This window comes from Cherax quadricarinatus, unplaced genomic scaffold (genome assembly GCF_038502225.1).
Source record: "Cherax quadricarinatus isolate ZL_2023a unplaced genomic scaffold, ASM3850222v1 Contig205, whole genome shotgun sequence".
In the NCBI taxonomy this organism is placed as follows: Eukaryota; Metazoa; Arthropoda; class Malacostraca; order Decapoda; family Parastacidae; genus Cherax; species Cherax quadricarinatus.
In genome coordinates, this window is record NW_027195231.1 from 222,236 (window position 1) to 244,522 (window position 22,287).

At 43.5% G+C, this 22,287-nt stretch overlaps 2 pseudogenes; both read right to left on the minus strand.

Moving 5' to 3' along the window:
- Positions 1–15,274: 15,274 nt before the first annotated feature.
- LOC138851258 (cytochrome c oxidase subunit 2-like) lies at positions 15,275–15,958 on the minus strand (annotated as a pseudogene).
- A 2,357-nt stretch (positions 15,959–18,315) lies between these two features.
- On the minus strand, positions 18,316–20,943 carry LOC138851259 (cytochrome b-like; annotated as a pseudogene).
- Positions 20,944–22,287: the final 1,344 nt, after the last annotated feature.

The following is a 22,287-nucleotide window of genomic DNA, read 5'->3' on the forward strand; positions in this document are numbered from 1 at the left end:
TCCCACTTTATTACCATAGTAAAGATAGTGGACATTGTTGTCTATGCTTAAGACAGCAAGATTTAAACATTCTGCTTTGCTTCATCGAGGAAGTGGCAAGGAAGCAAAAGTACTAGGTCAGCTTTTCCTTTGTGCTAGGGGAGTAACGGCATGGGGCGCTGTGGCGTCTTCAGATTACTTTTGACTCTACTGAGAGTGACACTGACGCCAGGATAACCAACGATGAACGATCTGTGCGTTAGTGTGAACAAAGTGTCTCATAAAACACAATAAACACTTAAGAGAAGTGTGATCAGCTTCTTTAGTGATAAGATTGTGAACAATAAAGACAAATCTTGTGGAACATAGTGTACCAGTGTGCGTATTCCTAGACTATGGAAGACGTGGACATCCAAGGACACTTCAGCTTCTATCAAGTCACCGATATCTGTCAAAGGTGTGAAGAACACCATAGCTCACGCTACAAGAGCAAGGTAAGTTACGAATTTCTTGTAGTACGGGGGACTGCGCAATTCTTGAGTCGCAAGGAGTTTGTAATCAACCTATAGTCTGCGCAGTTCTTGAGTCGCAAGGAGTTTGTAATCAACCTATAGTCGGCGGTAAGGTGCGGACTTTTGAGTCCAAACAAGTATGTAATTTGTCAGCCCTCAGTGAATGAAATATGCTGACATAACACCCCCTAGGGGTAATTTATAATCTTACAAATTATAACTCTTGACAGCCCGTTGAGAGATGACTTCGACAGCTTTTCAAGACCTCGTCTCCAGGGGCATTAAACAACCATGTTGACATCACACATCCTTATCTAAGGCCTACTTTTACTAGGAAATAATCTCCCTCTTTCATACATACTCTAACTTGAGCCTCACTATCCTTGTAAAAACTTTTCACTGCTTTCAGTAACCTACCTCCTATACCATACACCTGCAACATCTGCCACATTGCCCCCCTATCCACCCTGTCATACGCCTTTTCCAAATCCATAAATGCCACAAAAACCTCTTTAGCCTTTTCTAAATACTGTTCACTTATGTGTTTCACTGTAAACACCTGGTCCACACACCCCCTACCTTTCCTAAAGCCTCCTTGTTCATCTGCTATCTTATTCTCCGTCTTACTCTTAATTCTTTCAATAATAACTCTACCATACACTTTACCAGGTATACTCAACAGACTTATCCCCCTATAATTTTTGCACTCTCTTTTGTCCCCTTTGCCTTTATACAAAGGAACTATGCATGCTCTCTGCCAATCCCTAGGTACCTTACCCTCTTCCATACTTTTATTAAATAATAGCACCAACCACTCCAAAACTATATCCCCACTTGCTTTTAACATTTCTATCTTTATCCCATCAATCCCATCTGCTTTACCCCCTTTCATTTTACCTACTGCTTCACGAACTTCCCCCACACTCACAATTAGTTCTGCCTCACTCCTACAAGATGTTCTTCCTCCTTGCCCTATACACGAAATCACAGCTTCCCTACCTTTATCAACATTTAACAATTCCTCAAAATATTCCCTCCATCTTCCCAATACCTCTAACTCTCCATTTAATAACTCTCCTCTTCTATTTTTAACTGACAAATCCATTTGTTCTCTAGGCTTCCTTAACTTGTTAATCTCACTCCAAAACTTTTTCTTATTTTCAACAAAATTTGTTGATAACATCTCACCCACTCTCTCATTTGCTCTCTTTTTACATTGCTTCACCACTCTCTTAACCTCTCTCTTTTTCTCCATATACTCTTCCTTCCTTGCATCACTTCTACTTTGTAAAAACTTCTCATATGCTAACTTTTTCTCCCTTACTACTCTCTTTGCATCATTCCACCAATCGCTCCTCTTCCCTCCCGCGCCCACTTTCCTGTAACCACAAACTTCTGCTGAACACTCTAGCACTACATTTTTAAACCTACCCCATACCTCCTCGACCCCATTGCCTATGCTCTCATTAGCTCATCTATCCTCCAATAGCTGTTTATATCTTACCCTAACTGCCTCCTCTTTTAGTTTATAGACCTTCACCTCTCTCTTCCCTTGTGCTTCTATTCTCCTTGTATCCCATCTACCTTTTACTCTCAGTGTAGCTACAACTAAAAAGTGATCTGATATATCTGTGGCCCCTCTATAAACATGTACATCCTGAAGTCTACTCAACAGATTTTATCTACCAATACATAATCCAACACACTGTCATTTCGCCCTACATCATATCTTGTATACTTATTTATCCTCTTTTTCTTAAAATATGTATTACCTATAACTAAACCCCTTTCTATACAAAGTACAGTCAAAGGGCTCCCATTATCATTTACACCTGGCACACCAAACTTTCCTACCTCACCCTCTATAAAAGTTTCTCCTACTTTAGCATTCAGGTCCTCTACCTCAATTACTCTCTCACTTGGTTCAAAGGTTCCTATACATTCACTTAACATCTCCCAAAATCTCCCTCTCTCCTCTACATTCCTCTTTTCTCCAGGTGCATACACACTTATTATGACCCACTTTTCGCATCCAACCTTTACTTTAATCCACATAATCCTTGAATTTACACATTCACATTCTCTTTTCTCCTTCCATAACTGATCCTTCAACATTATTGCTACCCCTTCCTTAGCTCTAACTCTCTCAGAAACTCCAGATTTAATCCCATTTATTTCTCCTCACCGAAACTCCCCTACCCCCTTCAGCTTTGTTTCGCTTAGGGCCAGGGCATCCAACTTCTTTTCATTCATAACATCAGCAATCATCTGTTTCTTGTCATCAACACTACATCCATGCACATTCAAGCATCCCAGTTTTATAAAGTTTTTCTTCTTCTCTTTTCTAGTAATTGTTTACAGGAGAAGGCGTTAGTAGCCCATCGCTCCCGGCATTTTAGTCGCCTCATACGACACGCATGGCTTACGGAGGAAAGATTCTTTTCCACTTCCCCATGGACAATAGAAGAAATAAAGAAGAACAAGAGCTATTTAGAAAAAGGAGAAAAACCTAGATGTATGTATGTATATATGCATGTGCATGTCTGTGAAGTGTGACCAAAGTGTAAGTTGGAGTAGCAAGATATCCCTGTTATCTAGCGTGTTTATGAGACAGAAAAAGAAACCAGCAATCCTACCATCATGTAAAACAGTTACAGGTTTCTGTTTGACAGTCATCTGGCAGGACGGTAGTACTTCCCTGGGTGGTTGCTGTCTACCAAACTTCTACCTTTAATTTGTAATGCCTAGATATACTGAACTGTTGGGGCACAACTGCCTTGATTCTGTCATAAGATTTGCTCACTCTTATGTGGAGAGGCAAAACTTGTTAATCCTGTATTTCAATAAAAACAGATTCAATTATAAAATAACATACACAATTATATTTTAAAAACAGTATTTTAAAAGTTAAATAAGTTAGAATTATGAGAGAAAAAGAGTATTAATGTATTAGTTAAGAAATTGTGCATGATGATATTGTGTTGTTTGTTGTGGGTATAAAAGCAGAGGTGAGGCTGGGTCAGTCATTAATTTAATAATAATGGTTATAAATGACAATTATTTTTAAAGGGGCAGACCAGTAAGCCAGCAGAAGGTCTCGGTCAGATTACCAAAGCTCTAAAGGCGGGTCATCTGACTAAGACCTGCATCAGGAAACACTTGTCCTTTTTCCCGACAAACCTTACCTAACCTAACCTGGGTCAGTCTGCATTGTTGGTGTGTTGACAATGGTGAAGTGTTTATCCATCCTATTTGTGGATAAGATCTGATTTGTCAGGAGGTAAGACTTATTGTTAAGGTTTGGTGTTGTAGCAATAATACCAGGATGGCTACAGTGTATAAAAATACTGCGTTAAGTTCCCATGTATTCGCCTAATTGTGGCTGCAGGGGTTGAGTCACAACTCCTGGCCCCTGCAACCATGTGGTGGAATAGATGAACTCATACTAGGTTAAGTATTCCTTGTTGTGAATGTGAAGGCTGGGCCAGACTACTAGACATATGTATATGCTGTAAATATGTGTCCATTGAACATATAATTATTATTTATAATTGTGGTCTAAATAAACTATTGTGTGAATGGAAGGCAGGATAAGTTTCAGAGGCTGAGAAGGACTATTTATGAATGTAAATATCCCCTAGACTTCATAAGGCATGAGTTAGCTATCCCAGACCAGAGCACATGCAGAGGACTTTAATACTTAAACTGTCCAAATGTAGATCTACGTTCGCTTGTGTAGCACTCTGAACGTAAATCTGTTTTTTACATGCTTTCTTATAGAGAAAATCAAGGTCCGAGTGCTACGCACAAAAATGTGGATCTACGTTCAGGCAGTTGAAGGGTTAACAACCGACTCAAAGGGGGACAAACATATAGCATGTTAGCTTGACTAGGAAAGTTATCTGACTCCTAAAGTAACCTTAAGACACTTTGAACTACATATTTGTACTGGTATGGGGTGACAGTCGCATGTTTCTGACAGGAGAGGATTTACCAAGGTATCAGTGGAAGTGTTGTTGTCGTATATTAGTTTACAGGTTATTTTCTCCTAGGAGGGGACGTTGGATAATACATTTTGCTTTTGGTTATGGTAATTGCTATGTGCATATTTTACATTCAACTTGTGTTATTACATTTGCCTGTGGGAAACTTTGTCCACTGATACTATGAGAGGGAAGCAAGTGTTTAAGGATATACAAGCTAAGTCAGAAGACGAGTCTTTAACCCTTTCAAGCTTCAGTGAGGATAATAATCCAGTGACCATGAGGAATCACTTACCCCAGGTGATAAGAAAATAGAGAAGATGAGACTGAAAAGGATTTAAATCAAGCTATTCTATTCTATTTTATTCGATTCGCCGGTATGGTATCCTGGCCAGGGTCTCTTTCATTTTGGTGACCCGGCATTGGTTCCCGGGGTAGGGAAGTGTCACTTATCTTTTCCTGCACATGTGGGGCAGTTCTTCAGTGGGAAGGGGGGGTACCTCACCGGCTCTATGGCCAGATGACATACCAAACATTAGTTTGCACTAACGGCAGCTGGTGTGCGGTGCAAAGCAGGCCCTCACAGCGACTTCAGCGGGGGGGCGGATGACGTGCAATGACTGGAAGTAAGGTTTCCAAGTCTCTGATGGCTAAGTATACAAGATGTGCTGCCTCATCCTCTCGGGCCTGCCCCATTGGGATCATTGGGAAGTGTCTACGGCGAAGGGGCATTGTAGTCCGGCAGTCTAACAGGTAGCGCACCAAGGGCTTCGGAGCCATTCAGTCACAATGGTCACAGAGCTTCTCTCGTGCCCGTTCAACAATCCGTGCAGTGGTGGGATACCCTAAGAGTAGGCGGTGGATATGCACCCTCAGTTCTCTGGACTGTGTCCGAACACTTGGAGGGTACGCCCAGTGGGTCGCCCTGACATACCAGTTGAGGCTCTGTGAGTCCCCAGGGTCAGGGAGAGGGTGCCTGGTCGCACCGGCAGCCCACAGCGCAATCTGGCTGAGGCTGATGGAGATTGCAGCACGTGGCTGTGCCTCGAGGGTTGCAGTCCTAGCAGCCTCATCAGCAGCATCATTGCCAGGGATACCCACATGGCTCGGGATCCAGTTGATGGTGGCCATGTGGCCCTGGGCCATGAGAGTCTGCAGGTCACCCCTGATGGATGTGATTAAGTGTATGTTGTCATTAGGCTCTCTGTGCATAATTGCTTGGATCGCTGCCTTGGAATCAACGTGGATGATGGGGGGATGCTGATGGTCTGCAAGAGCATGTTGCAGAGCTTGTTGGATGGCAAAGCCTTAAGCCTGGAGGATGATGCAATGGTCTGGGAGGCGCCAACCTGCTATTAGATTGCTGTGGAATATCCCAGCAGCTGTGTGGCCTACCAATGGGTCTCTGGAGCCATCGGTGTAATATGGCACACAACCTGGGCCTTCCACACCCACAATGCTAGCCGAGGCAAGTCGTTGCAGAATGCCCTGGGTGCAATGCCTCTTGCAGTCTGGTAGGGTTGTCCAGTGCACCGCAAACAGCTCTGGTGCCAAAGGGGGCGGCACCGTGTAGTTCGCTGCCAGTCTGTCGCAGCCTTCCGCCTGTAGCAATGTCATGGGCAGGAGCATCCGTTTGGCATCTGCTACCGACCACACCCATCGGCGGCCGGGATGCAGTGGAATGACCTGTCCCTGGTGGACCCGTTAATCCCTCATCAGTTTGTCAGCCCCTGGGAGTCGGAGATACTTTGCGATCCTCTTGGCAGCTACCAGTTGGATTCTGTCTTCAAGGGGCTGCAGCTGTGCCTCAAGATTCAGAGCCACTGTATTGGCCCATCTAGGAGCCCCTAGCATGGCCCGTACAGCTGTGTTCTGGATCACACAGATGGATTTGATGTTTGTGGGTCTGGCGTGAACCAGAGCAAGTGCCCCATAGTCAATGATGGAGCATATTGCCTGGATGTAGAACAACCTCATGACCTCGAGGCTGGCCCCAATGCCATGGCACTCAATGCCCTGATCCTCTGCAGAGCACTCTCTTTAATGTGGTGCACATGTTTCTGGAAGGTGAGGCACCTGTCAATGTAGATGCCAAGGTACCTATAACTGTGAACCCACTCGAGGTCAATGCCCAGGACCCACAGCCTCTGACTGGGCACCCTAGTGCGAAGGATCATGGCTTTGGATTTTGCCACAGATATCTTGAGCCCCAAGTGACGGCAAGTGGAAGCCAGCAGATCGAGGTCCTCCTGGGCATGCTGCAGAAGCCGATGCTTCCTAGGTACGACAAGTGCCAGGTCATCGGCATAGCTGAGGAGGAAGGTGCCTCTGCAGAAAGGCAGGCGCACCAGCTGGTGCATCAGTACATTGAACAGGGTGGGACTAAGCACTCAGCCCTGTGGAGTGCCATTGTCCAGGGTCTTGAGAGAAGAAGCGTGCCCCTGGAAGCGTACCCGGGCCCGCCTGTCCTGGAGATAGGAACGAAGCCATGAAAGCAGCCTGCCTTTAACCCCCCTGTAGGCCAAGAGTGAGAGGATGGCAGGTGCACTGGCTAGCTCAAAAGCTTTCTTGAGGTCAAGAAAGATAACAATGTGGGCTTGGGCGTCCGACCCAATGCCAGCCAGTAGAGTGGAAAGGCTTTCAAAAGTGCCCACTCCTCTGGTGAAGCCATAGAGGTGTTTATGAGGAGGGCCAAGCTTCCACCTCAGGCACTCCAACACCATCCTTTCAGACACCTTCGAGATGCAACTGGTGAGGGAGATGGGTCTCACACTGCCAGGATCCCCAGGCTTAGGAATCAGTATGATGTCAGCCTCCTTCCATACGACAGGGAGTTTGCCAGCTCGCCAAGTCTGGTTGATGACTCCCAGGACAGCTGAATGTCCAGAATGGCCAGACCGAGTGATCATGCCATAGGTGATACCATCATGCCCCGGTGCAGTGTCTCGATGAGATGTGAAGGCTGCCTGGAGCTCCTGGTCGGTGAAGTCTTCATCCGTGACGTCCTTAGCCTCATATGCCACTTGGATCACCATCATCCTTCTAGGGAGGAGGGTGGCTTGGAGGTCCCAGAAATCCGGAGGCAGTTGAGCCATGGCCACTCTGGAGGTGAAAAGGTCCACCAGACGTTCTGCCTACATTGCGAGGTCTGGGTGCAAGCGAGCCACAATTCACCACTGCCAAATAGCCAATCATAACTTGGTCCAAATCTCAGATAAACTGGAGGAGTAGCTGAGGGAGGCACACCACTCGAACCATTTAGCCTACCGGACTCTGTGTGAGACATGGCGTGCATGCCAAACCACTTCCCTGAGCAGACACAAGGACTCAATCATAGGATCACGCCTGCGCATCTTGCGTACCACGTTGATGCTGTGGTTGTGCTCCCTGATGTCCTCATTGTAAAACCACCAGTCACGTTTATATGACCCTCTTCCTGTAATCTTAGGTATGGCTGCATCCGCTGCACATATGAAGGCCACCTGCAAGCTTTGAGCTGCCTCATCTGGGTCTTCCGGAAGAGGAGTCTCTGAGCACCAGCGCTCGATGACCTCCTGAACGCACTGCCAGTAGGCCATTTTTAGATTCCATCTGGGGGTAGGTGTGGGGAGCGGGCACCGCTGGACCATCAGCATGGTGACCACTGCAAAGTGATCACTGGTGAGACAGGGGTGGACCTCCCATCTTGCACTCGAGAGCAACCGCCTAGAGATGAGTGTGATGTCCAAGCGGCCACCATAGTGATGGGCTGGCTCACCACTGTTGAGGAGGGCGATCTCAGGGACCTCCTCCAGCACAGCCGTAAGGTGCCTCCCAGCTGCGTAGGTAGGAGAGACAGAAGAAAGTATTGGGTGGTGGTCATTGACATCCCCAGCCATAACAAGACCCTCCCGGGGGGTGATTGCTGCCACCTCTGCAATGTCAAGGGCATATCTAGAGCATCTGTAAATGTTGTAAACCATGAGAGGTCCATCCGGCAGGTGTGAGGTGACAGCCTGAACCTCCACGCCCTCCCCTCAGTTGATGGGGTCAGTGGAGATTGAATGAGGGATAGTGTGGTCCTGACGTAGATCGCCGTGCCCCTGTCAGTCCCTTCCAGGCGCTGAAGGTAGGCCGAGAATCCCGGAATACGTGGCTGCATTTGATGTGACGAATTGGTAAGTGTCTCCTGGAACAGGAAGACATGAACCTCATCCTGAACTGCAGCTACAATCACTAAGTAAATTTTCCACTGCAATCCGCAAATGTTCCACTGGAGGATCTTCAAGGGCTGCAGAGGTGGCCCACTGATTCCATCTCTGCCTGGGACTCGTCGTCCATTGTTGGCGACTCCTGGGCCTCTTCCATCATGGACTGGAAGGACTCCTGGATGATGGCTTGAAGTTCCATTGAGTCCTTCCTTTCCAGTAGGACCATGCCCAGCATCCATGACAGGAGCTGCCTGCAGGCGCCCCTGTCCTCTGCCGACGGCAGCAGGCGAGAGAGGATTGCTGAGATGACCCCTATGGTTTTCTTCAGTCGATCGAGAAATGATTCGACCATTACCTCTGCAGGCATTGAGCTTGACTACCCGTCGAGTCGTGGATGGGTCACTGGGTATGTCTGAGTGGCTGTCGACACTGCAGCAGCATAAGTTGGGTGGTCCCTGGGCCCGGCCTGAGTGGCCATGGGCTTCCGGGTCCCCCGGCGGGAAACCTCTGTCTGACTCTGGCCGCTCACAGTGGAGGCCTGCCCTTGGGAAGAAGCCTGCTGGCAGGATGGCAAGGGATGTTGGTGCCCAGCTGGGACCTGCTGGGCAGTGTGCCTGGCTTGTTGCTGTTTTCCCAATGATTCTGTCTTCTTGGCCATCTTGCCATCTGACCCCACAGTTGACCACGCTGCTGCAAGCCAGTGCCTGCCTCCTGATGCAACTGCTGGGAGCCCAGTGCTGGGAACTCGCTGGTATTGCCCTCCTGCGGTATCCGGGGAACTGTGGTTGAAGCCCATACCGACTGTTGCTGGATGGTTCCAATGCTGGGTGGTGTCGGGGCCTTCGGGTAGTTCCGATGACGAACCTGCTGCCAGTGCTGCACCATCACAGGACAGCTCCGGTTCCAGGCATGGTGCCTCTTTGAGCAGTTGGCACACTTGGGATCTGGCCAAAGGGCTTCGCCAGTTGGCTGTTTGAGGATTGCAATGCAGTCCTTCGAGTCGTGTGCCTTGCTGCACACACAACACTTCTTCTCTCGCTGGCAGGTGGCTGCAATGTTATTGAACCCCTGACAGTTGAAGCATTGTACTGGGCCCGACAGGTATGGTCGGGTCTTGAATCTTCCCCAGACCCCAAGGTCCAGGTGCATGGGAAGTGGACCTTTGTGGTGGATCAGCACCTGGTGGGTGGGCACCTTGTTCACCGTTGCAGTGAGTCACTCCGCCTTGACAATATTGGGAATTTCCAAACCCGTAATCAGGAACCTTGAATTTGTTGAAGGCCCTGGTTGCTTGTGCCCGAGCTGAGTGAGAATTCCTCCTTCCACGTGGAGTCAGCCAATCCCCGTCCACTGTGTAGTCCGGTGTAACTGGTGTAGGGACCTGGGATGGCTCCATCCTTGCCAGTTGAGGAGCTACAGCCTCCTGGCTTCCTTCCACGACCCCTATGGACATCTGGGGGTGCAGATCTCCTTGGGTAGGGGCTGCCGACGGGCCTAGTGGCAGATTGGCAGATACAGTAGTCTCCACTGCATCCTTGGCCTTCTTGGTGGGGGCTCCCACCTGCCCCACGTCGCCCTCCAACTCGTCCCCGCATTCCAAGGAACGTTTAGGCCGCTCTCCTGGGTCTGTCATGGTGACTGTAGGTGTGGGGACAGAGCCAGCAGAAGAGCTGCTGCCTGTGACCTCACAGCCGCCCACACTGGGTGCAGAGCTGTGAGGCTCAGAGTCCCAGTCGGGGCCTGTAGCCACCCTCTCGTGGCTCACTACTCTGAAGCACTGAACACTGTCCAAGGATCACCAGGAACGATGCTAATCTGTGCATAAACTAACACAGAATTTCCCGAGCGAACACAACACACTCTCTGTTTTCCAATCTCTGTCCTTTCGAGAATCCTTCAATGATGTGAATCTTCCAACTCCGATCCTGTCTGATGTGATGAAAAATCAAGCTAAGGAGAATTTCAAAGATTAGGAGGTTCATAACAAGAGTGAGTAGTACTTGAACTTACATGAAACTGCTAATTTTCTTCCCAAGTTTACACAGAGTGACCCAGACAGATTTTCACTTTTTTTTTTTTTTGAGAAAATTGCTATGGCCCAAAAGTCTTGTACAATTTTGGAATTTCTTAAACATTCATCTGGCACTGCAAACATTACTGTTTGCAGCAATCCTATGGCACAAGGATGGCCTCTCTGGGGCCATAATTGTGCCATAGGGTTATTAAGAGTAGATATATACTGAAGGGGGGCTAGTTTTCTGATTATGATAAAATTAAGGAAGTAGTATTACAGATTGAGACACTTATGCAACATATAGGAATCTTTATTCAGGAAACGTTTCGCCACACAGTGGCTTCATCAGTTCAATACAAAGCAGAAGGTGTAAGGAGAGGAGGAGTTTGAGGTAATCAGTCCCTCAGCCTGTAGTCGATGTGTTCAGTCCATCAGTCTTGTAGAATGTACTCCAGGCTGAGGGACTGATTACCTAAAACTCCTCCTCTCCTTACACCTGCTTTGTATTGGACTGATGAAGCCACTGTGTGGCGAAATGTTTCCTGAATAAAGATTCCCATATGTTGCATAAGTGTCTCAATCTTCAACTTGTCGGTTTTTCAAACCATTCATCACAAGTAGTATTACAGGTTGGCCATCGCTAATCCGGCATCATTGGGACCTGTAGTGTGCCAGATTAGCGAGTTTGCTTGTATATTTTTAGAAAATGGTACCATTCCAAGGAGGTCAATGGGGACTTTGACAAATTAGAAAATCTCTTCATCCTTGAAGGATTTTACAATGCAAACCCTGCTGACCTCGGAGACTATTCGGAGGACAAACCCCCAGATAATTTTTCAGCAGCTCTGGACCTGGTTGAAAGATACTTAGGCAACAGAAAACTACACATGCTCGAGCAAAAAAAGGAATAAGCATAGTGTGCACAATAGCACAGTAGCCAGTGTTACAATTAAGAGCAAACTTATGCAAAACAGTAATGTTTGCAGTGACAGATGAGCGTTTAAGAAATTCCAACATTGTACAAGATTTTGGAATATGCACGTTTGGCTTTACTGAGAAAAGGTTTGAATAGATGGCTCAGCTATCATGGAGTGTTATAAAGTTTTTTAAAGGGAGCAAGTCAAGTCACCCTTGATATAAATGTTAGGGAAGCTGAGTAAATTCAACAGTACTTGAGTGAAATAAATATACATGAAAGTGGTGTATAGAGGAAGAGGTGTGGCTTATGCACTGGCGTGGAGTTTCACGACTCACTATGGGTTCAAGCCCCACCCGTTCCATGTTTTTTTCTTAAGAGTTAAGGCACATCACATTCCTTCATGGTTCCCAGACCAGATGGCACCCTGAACATGTGTAATGTCTGGTGCAAGGTACATTTAATATTTAAAAGTTTACAGGTTTCCTCTTAGGAAGAATGTCATTGGTGCACTAGATGCAAATTTTTAGGTAAACTAGACATGTGGCAAGGATGTGATTTCCATGACCCAGTGTGCCAGTGACACTTCCATGACCCTGTGTGCCAGTGACACTTCCATGACCCTGTGTGCCAGTGACACTTCCATGACCCTGTGTGCCAGTTACCATGACCCTGTGTGCCAGTTACCATGACCCTGTGTGGCAGTTACCATGACCCTGTGTGCCAGTTACCATGACCCTGTGTGCCAGTGACACTTCCATGACCCTGTGTGCCAGTGACACTTCCATGACCCTGTGTGGCAGTGACACTTCCATGACCCTGTGTACCAGTGACACTTCCATGACGGTGTGTGCCAGTGACACTTCCATAACCCTATATGCTAGTGATATGTCCATGACCCTAGGTGCTAGTGACACGTCCATGACCCAATGTGCTAGTGACACGTCCATGACCCTATGTGCTAGCGACACGTCCATGACTCTATGTGCTAGTGACACGTCCATGACCCTGTGTGCTAGTGACACGTCCATGACCCTATGTGCTAGTGACACGTCCATGACCCTGTGTGCTAGTGACACGTCCATGACCCTGTGTGCTAGTGACACGTCCATGACCCTGTGTGCTAGTGACACGTCCATGACCCTGTGTGCTAGTGACACGTCCATGACCCTGTGTGCTAGTGACACGTCCATGACCCTGTGTGCTAGTGACACGTCCATGACCCTATGTGCTAGTGAGATGTCCATGACTATGTGCTAGTGACACGTCCATGACCCTATGTGCTAGTGACACGTCCATGACTATGTGCTAGTGACACGTCCATGATGATATGTTTTAGTGACACTTCCATGACCCTGCATGCCAGTGACATGACCTTGTATGCCTTGGGATGCCTATGGTATTGGTGTTTTCTGTATTGTGAGAGGTTGCAGAATCGTTAGTAATGACAAGCAGTTTCTCTGAGTTTAAGTATCAACATTTTGTCACAATTGGCATTCAGCATTTTGTGTGTGTCTCAGGATCTCTTCATCCTGTGTATGGCGACCACAATCCTGTGCAGGTTTTGCTAAGAATGAGAAACCACAGTCAAGGACTCTTAAGATAGGCTTTATTCCTACAGCCCTATAATTTACAGCTTAAGTACATAAAAGGCATGGAGAATGTGGAGTTTACCTGGAGAGGATTTCGGGGGTTAACGCCCCTGAGGCCAGGTCTGAGACCAGGCCTCATGATGGATCAGGGTCTGATCAACCAGGCTGTTACTGCTGGCCGCACGCAAGCTGACGTACGAACCACAGCCCGTTTGGTCAGGTGCTGACTTTAGGTGCCTGTCCAGTGCCTTCTTGAAGACAGCCAGGGGTCTATTGGTAATCCCCCTTATATATGCTGGGAGGCAATTGAACAATCTTGGGCCCCGGACACTTACTGTGTTGTCTCTCAGTGTACTCGTGACACCCCTGCTTTTCATCGGGGGAATGTTGCATCTCCTGTCGAGTCTTTTGCTTTCATATGGAGTGATTTTCTTGTGCAAGTTTGATACCAATCCCTCCAGGACCTTCCAAGTGTATATTATCATGTATCTCTTTCACCTGCATTCCAGGGAATACAGATCAAGGACCTTCAACCGTTCCCGGTAGTTTAGGCGCCTTATCACACTTGTGTGTGCAGTGAAAGTTCTTTGTACACTCTCCAGCTCTACAATGTCGCCAGCCTTGTAGGGGACGTTAGTGTACAGCAGTATTCCAGCCTAGAGAGCACAAGTGATTTGAAGAGAATCATCATGGGCTTGTAGTCTCTAGTTTTGAAGGTTCTCATTATCCATTCTATAATTTTCCTAGCGGAAGATAGACGTAGATATACATTGTTGTGGTCTTTGAAGGCGAGATTTTCTGACATTATCACTCCCAGGTCCTTCACATTACTTTTCTGCTCTATTGTATGGTTAGAATTTGTGGTATACCATGACACATTTTTAATTTCTTCAAGTTTTCCATATCTGAGTAGTAGTTGAAATTTCTCCTCATTGAACTTCATATTGCTTTGAATGGCCAATTCAAAGATTTGGTTGATGTCCGCTTGGAGTCTCGCAGTGTCTTCGATGGAGGTCACTGCCATGGTGATCCAGGTGTCATCCAAAAAGGAAGACATGGAACTATGGATTACATCTCTGTCTAAGTCACAAATGAGGATTAGAAATTGAATGGGAGCGAGTACTGTGCCTTGCTGATACTCTCTAGATGTATCGTGTAAATGGACTACTTATGCTTTGTAAATATACGTTTCGTCTTGCAGTGACCTTAATGTTTTGCAGTGGGGAAGTCTCAGTGAGACTGAATGCTGTTGACCAGTCATCTGACTGTGATGGCATTGGGTCAGAACCAAGAGTGTGGGGTCAGTGTACACATATTTGTGAATTAAGGTAGAGGTTAGCATTTGCTGCATGAGAAATCCAGGAAGGTATGTGATATATTTGAACCTGTGTGTGCTATGTGTACAAAATGAACCAACGGATTTACCTTGTGGTCCCTTGCACCCCTTTTTGTTGTCTCGGTTTCCTCTTCTTAAAGATGAAAGAATTGCTTAAGTGCCTGACCATTCTGAGAATCATGAGTGTTGACTGGTAAGTCTCACTGGTATGGCTGATACTTGCAGAGACATCTTGACAGGTTGTATTGATTTCCCTGCCCAGTGTGTACCTAACCACCCAAGATTTGGCTCTCCTCATTTCCGAGCAGGAAGTTGCCATCCTGGAGTACTAGTTGCTTACTGAATCACCACAATGGGAGCCTGAGATTGTCGGTGCCAAACTCTTACATATATTGATCATTGTGTATATTTCGTGCATATAAACATTACCTTGTTATATGGTATAAGCTCATTAAAATGTTAGCAGTTACATTCATGGGAATGAATTATGTGGGAATGATTGAGACTTATAAAACCCTGTAAATCTATGATCCAGAATTGTTTCATTCAAGGTTCTTGTATAGTATGGGAAGACATTGCATGCATAGTCTGCAAACGTTCTGTGGAGTCCAGGCATAATTGTGCATTGCTAAATGTAGTATCTTCACCAAGCTGTAAACAGTAGTAATGAGAGAGTAAGGTGAGTAATAGGTTTAAAAGGCCTAAACTTTTATAAGTTATCTGGAGTTGGAAAAAAATGAGTAAATAAATAATTATGAATTTCTAGAAATTCAATTTAAGAAGGAGTCTACTGAAATTCTTTCGATTAAGATAGGCATAAATCTATGATTGGCCCCACAGGTCTCTGAACATTGACCGTAGAATAACTCAGGTCGGTTTACTAAAAATCTAATTTGATTTAGCCGACCTGGGATGGCATCAGCTTTTACTCCTAGAGAGGGAACTGTTCAGGAGCTGATCACATCCGCTGCTGAGATAATAAGACGAACTTGGGTATTAAAGGGAATGGGAACTCGATTATCAACATCTAGAAGACGAAAGTTTGAACTTAAGTCTTTATCAAAAGATGTCATGTAAGAGTCAAATTCAATATTTAGGAAATCTGAGCATTCATAAGATCAATATCACTGACGACCGATAGTTTTAATTGTGATTCTTGAGTTGTTAATTTCGTCTAGAAGGTAGAGGAGCTGGAGAGAGGGTATAGCAATAAAGATTAGGATAATGGCAGGGAGGATAGTTCAGATTATTTCGATTTCTTGATTTTCAAGTAGAAATCGGTTAATAAACGAGTTTAGAGATGAATTAACTAGAATGTAACCTAATAATGTAGTGACGAGAATAAAAATAAATATTGCGTGATCATGGAAATACGTTAATTGTTCTGTAAGTGGAGAGGCTCTATCTTGAAGTCCTAAGCATCCTCATGTTGACATTTCTAAAAGAAGGAAATCCTTCCTGGTAGGAGCTTAAATCCTATACATCTGTCTGTCATTTTAGATAATTAGAAATTAGGGGCATTTCTGCATACCTATGATCTGGGGGAGGATGAGGGTGTTGTTACTAAATTGATGAAGGTAGGAATGCTGGTGAGGTAATGTGACGTTTTGATATAAAAGCTTCTCAAATAATAATTATAAACCAGAATACGGCCACCAAGGAAATAAGTGATACAATTGATGATATGACATTTCATGATGTGTAGGCATCAGGGTAATCTGAATGATGGGGTTGTAGGCGCCCTTATAAACACAAACAATAAATAAAAAACAGGAGCGTACTCCAGTAAGCTGTCCTAACATACAAGTACAGTTAGAAATAGAAATACAAATAGCTAGAGCTTCACTTTAAGGAGGTTATTAATAGAGTATTCAAGAGGTTGCTAGTAGAATTACAATAATTCAACCATTCAAATCATTATGAAGCTCTGTGTAGTCTGCAATCAATCAAATAAACGGGCTTCCACATGGATAAATTGTCATTTTTGTGGAAATTGGTGTCACGCCCCTTGTGCAGATATCCAAGAACTAGCTACAAGAAGTATTAAATCAGGGAAGTGTTTTTGGGTATGTCCAAATGAGATAAATCTGTGGACTAATATCACATTGGTATTAAAAGAGGATAATATCAAAGCTGCTTTCATAGACAACCTGGAAGCTTTCTACAACAGATGGGAACATAAAAAGTCTGGGCTGGATGGTACTGCCCTTGATGCTGGTCATGTAGTCAGAAACTGTAAGGCTGGAGGTGATGTCCTGGTAGTCAGTAAATGTGGGGCTGATAGTGCTGTCCTGGGAGACAGTAATGGTGTAGATGGAGGTGCTGTCCTGGGAGACAGTAATGGTGAAGCTGGAGGAGCTGTCCTGGGAGACAGTAATGGTGAAGCTGGAGGTGCTGTCCTGGGAGACAGTAATGGTGTAGATGGAGGTGCTGTCCTGGGAGACAGTAATGGTGAAGCTGGAGATGTAGATGAATGGTTCAGAGAACCGACATGTTGATAAATTAGACACATGTGCAACTCTTGGGTATCTTTATTGAGGAAACGTTTCGCCACACAGTGGCTTCATCAGTCCATACATGTGTCTAATTTATCAAGCTGGAGATTTTGCCCAGGTAGTCGGGAATTGTACGCAGGATGGAATGCATATAAATGACCTCATGGGAGACAGGAGCCGTAGTGGGGAAAAAAGTGTAGTCAAAGATAAGATAATACCAATATTGCAAACTAGAAATACCACAGGAAATAGCAAACAAGAGGACTCCACTAGCAATAGTGAGGATATATTACCAAAAACAACTGGTGGGAGCTCCATTGTTGGTGCTAGGGAGGATAGGAATAAGACAGGTAAACATGCACCAACAAGGAACACAGTCACAGAAACCCAAGGCAAACGGAAACCAAGCCTGTGCACATACTATGCACTTGGTATCTGCAGGCATGGGAAATCTGGAAAAACAGATGGGATGTGCAACTATGACCACCCTAGAAAATGCCGTGCCCATATGTCAACAGGAAAATGCAAACTCCCTTCCTGTAAACTTTTTCATCCTGAAATGTGCCCCTCTTCAGTACAGGAAAGACTGTGCTATAACTTAAATTGCCAGGCACACCATCTAAAGGGGACAAAAATATACAAAACATCCAGGCCATGAGAAAACCTGGGTAGCCACAGCCACTCAAGAGGGAGAGGTTTTTTAGTGCCAGGAAGGAAAAAAACTGGCAGGAAATGGCAGAAATCGTACACCAAATCCAGTCATTCCTGGAGTGGAACCACAGTCGATGGCCTCCACTCCAAACCAACAGATACAGATACTAATGCCGGACCCCCCCCCCCAGTACCAACAATACCACCAGTCCGATGACATTCCTCTTTGCAAATATATAGGGTCTAAAGTCAGCAACAAACAACAAAATACCTTCCATCCGTGGATTGCTTGCAGAGGCGAAGGCAATGTTCGTGGCTTTCACTGAGACCCACATAAAGGATCACTTGGACAACGAAATATGGATCCCATGTTACAACCTATACAGATGCGACAGAGTGAACAGGAAAAAGGGGGGGGGTTGGCCTGTACATTGCAGAGTCACTTGTTTGCACAGAACTGCTGAATGCCTCAAATGATGTAGTGGAAGTTTTAGCAGTAAAGATCGAGAACCAAAACCTAGTCATTGTGGTAGTCTACAAGCCTCCGAATGCAACATCCCAGCAATTCCAGGAACAGCTGTTAAAAATTGAGCACTGTCTAGAAAATCTTCCAGCTCCTGCACCCAACATCTTGCTCCTGGGGGATTTCAACTTAAGGGATAAAAAGTTAGACCTTGAAATTTTGATACAGAGGTAAAGGGGAGGAGTCAGAGAATTGCTACTGATAAGACTAGGGTGATTACTCCTATTAATTTGTTTGGAATCGAGCGTAGAATAGCATATGCAAATAAGAAGCATCATTCAGGTTGAATGTGAACTGGTGTAACTAAGGGATTAGCAGGAATGAAATTATCAGGGTCTCCAAGAAGGTAGGGATTCAAAAGGGTTAGAAGAGCTAAAATTATGTATATAACTAGAAATCCTACGATGTCTTTAAATGTAAAGTAGGGATGGAAAGGGATTTTGTCTATAGCAGAAGACATTCCTAAGGGATTGTTAGCTCCAGAGAGGTGGATAAATAAAATATTAATGAGTGTTGATGCAGCAATTAGAAATGATAAGAGAAAGTGGAATGTAAAAAATCGGGTTAAGGTAGCATTATCTACTGCAAAACCTCCTCAAATTCATTGAACCAAATCTGTTCCAATGTAAGGGTTGGCTGAGAATAGGTGTGTAATAACTGTGGCACCTCAGAATGATATTTGCCCTCAGGGTAGGACATAACCTAGGAAGGCCGTCGTTATTGTTATAAATAAAATTAAAACCCCAACTCTTCAGGCTTGGAAGAGAACAAATGATTCATAGTAGATACCTCAGCCAATGTGTGAGTAGATGCAAGTAAAGAAAAATAAAGCCCCGTTTGCGTGAATAGTCCGGAACAATCATCCGTAATTTACATCTCGACAGATGTGTGCTACACTCAAAAAAGCCAGGTCAATGTGTGAATGAAGTGGATAGATAAGAATAAACCGGTTGCAATTTGAGCAACTAAGCACAACCCTAAGAGAGACCCAAAATTCCCAAAAAATTAAATATTTCTTGGAATTGGTATATCAACAAATGCAGAATTAGCGAGCTCAAATAATGGGTGAGATTTACGTAAAGGTGAAGTCATAAGTTTTGTGAAGAGTGGGCTAAATTAGTTTAAAGAAAATAGAAGTAGATGATGATATTAGGGATCGAAGGTTTAAGGTTGTTAGTTATAGTTTTTTGTGGATTTTGAGAGTTTATTTCAAATCATAAGCCTTTGTTAAATGTTTTATTGGGCTTGGAATTTGTTATATTATGTGTGTTTGGGGTGATGAGAAATTATATAGCCAGGTCGGGTTTAGAGGGGGTGTTTGTAATGTTTTTTTTTTGTTATGGTTGCGTGTGAGGGGGGTTTAGGTTTGTCTTTATTAGTTTCTATTGTTCGCTTACATGGAAACCATTATGTTAGGAGATTTGGTATCTTAGTATGTTCAAATTTTTGGTGTTTAATTTAGTTTTGACAAGATTTGTGATGAATTGAGGGTTGATTCAAATTGGTTTATTAGTTATATGTTTTACAAGATTAATAATAAATCATTATTTTCATTTTTTCTTTTTTGTATGGGTTATAAAATAGGAGCTGATTATTTAAGTTATATTTTGATTGTGTTAGGAGTCTGAATTGTTATGTTAATAGTTTATGGAAGAGCAATAATGAAGAAGGTCAGAAATTTTTATTCTGGGTTCTTGTTAGTGAATTTAATTTTATTGTTAGTTTTATTTTAACTTTTAGGTCAGTTAATTATTTAATGTTTTACATTAGGTTTGAAAGGTCATTAATTCCTATACTTGTATTAATTTTAGGTTGAGGTTACCAGCCTGAGCGAATTCAGGCTGGAATTTATATGTTGTTTTATAGTTTGTTTGCTTCATTACCTTTGTTAGTTTCCTTATTAAGGTTATATCAAAATATAGGAAGCTTATTATAGGCTTATTATTGGGTGTGATTATCAGAGTGTTAGTGTATCGTGATATTTTTGTTCTGTATTTGCATTTATGGTGAAATTACCTTCAATTATATTTCATTTATGATTACCTAAGGCTCATGTGGAGGCTCCTGTTGCTGGATCAATAGTATTAGCTTGAGTATTATTGAAGTTAGGAGGTTATAGTTTAATCTGAATTTTAAGAGTGTTTTCGGAGGTTAATAAAATATTTTGTTGAGTGTGAATGAGTTTGGGAATTTTAGGCGGAGTTGTTATTAGTTTGATGTATTTACGTCAAGTGGATACGAAATCCCTAATTGCTTATTCTTCAGTGGCTCATATAGAACTGGTATTAGGTAGCCTTGTTGTTATGAGAAGTTGAGGATTAAACAGAGCCTTGGTAATGATGGTGGGTCATGGTTTGTGTTCTTCAGGTTTATTCTCTTTAGCAAATATAGTTTATGAACGTTTAGGTAGACGGAGTTTAATAATTAGGAAAGGTTTATTGAATATTATACCAAGTATGTGTTTATGGTGATTTTTATTGGTTGTAGGTAATATAGCTGCTCCTCCTACCTTGAATTTAATGGGCAAAATTAGTTTGATCAATAGGGTGGTAAGATGAAGAAAGTTGATTATATTTAGAGTAGGGGATTTATCATTTTTAGTGCCTGTTATACTTTATATTTATATTCTTTGAGGCAACATGTGTTATTTTTAAATTCATCATATTCTTGTTGTTCAGGTAAAATAGGAGAATATTTTGTTCTGTTAATACATGGAGTTCCATTAAATATTATGTTCATAAAAGGAACTTGAGTTTTGTGTAATCTATAGGATAAGATGGCTGAGATTGAAGGCGTTAGATTGTAAATCTAAATATAAAGTAAGACTTTCTTATCAGATAAAGGTAAGATTTAAAAGATTCTACTTTTTTTGACAGCTTTGAAGGATGTTAGTTTAAATTAACTTAAAATATTTAATAATTAAAAGTATAGATGGGATAAAAAGGCCAAACAAATTAATGGATGATCACAAAGGAGCGGAGAAGATTTTGAGTTTTTTTTAGGAGATGCTTCATTTTATTTGAGTATAGGAGACTGAGATAGAGGAGAGAGTAAGCCGAATGTAAAAATAAAGAGTTACTAGTGAAGAGAAGAAGAAGGATTAGAAACTGAAAGTAAGAGGATGTTAAAATTATCTCTTGGGTAATGATTCATTTGGGAATGAAAGCTGAAAATGGAGGTAGTCCTCCTAAGGAGTAAAGGTTTATTATTGAGATAATTTTAGGAAGTGGTAACTGATTGGAGTTGATTAGGTGGAAGAAGAAGTATGCTTGGGTGATGAGAAGAAGAGGGCTACTGAGGTTGAGATTAAAGCATATATAAAAAAGTAAATTATTCAGGAGGTTTCATTAATAAGTATAGCGAAAAGTATTCAAGATATATGATTAATAGATGAGTAGGCTAGAATTTTTCGGAGAGATGTTTGGTTAATTCCACCTAGAGCTCCCACAATAGTGGAGGTTAACCCCCTAAGAAAAGAAAGGTATACGCGTAAGGTTCTATGGATAGATAGGAAGTTAAAAATATAGGAGCGAGTTTTTGAATTGTTATGAGAATAATAATTTGGGTTCAATTGAGACCCTCTTGAGGAAACCAAAAATGGAATGGGGCTGCTCCTAATTTAAGGAGTAAAGCTAGGGAGATAAATGAAAGGGAAAATCCAGGGATAAATGAAAGGGAAAATCCAGGGATGAAGAATGTTAATGTTGAGGATAGGATGATAATGGCTGATCCTAGGGCTTGAATTAGGAAGTATTTTAAGGTGGCTTCAGATGGTAATTGGTTTTCTTTTGATGAAAATAGAGGGATGAATGATATAAGATTAAGTTAAAGACCAATTCAAGCTGAGAATCATGAGAGTGACGAAATGGAAAGGAGGGTCCCTGAAAGGAGCGAATGTAGAAAAATGATTTTATAAGGTGAGAATAAAATTATAAAGAGAGATTACTCTCATAAATGAGGTATGAGCCCATTAGCTTAGGTTCAGCTTATCTTTATATAAACATATGTAGAAGTGTAATGGGCACAAAAATTTTTGATTTTTCGAGGATTGGTGCGATTCCAATTTACATATAGTGTATGTAAGGTAGGGTACATA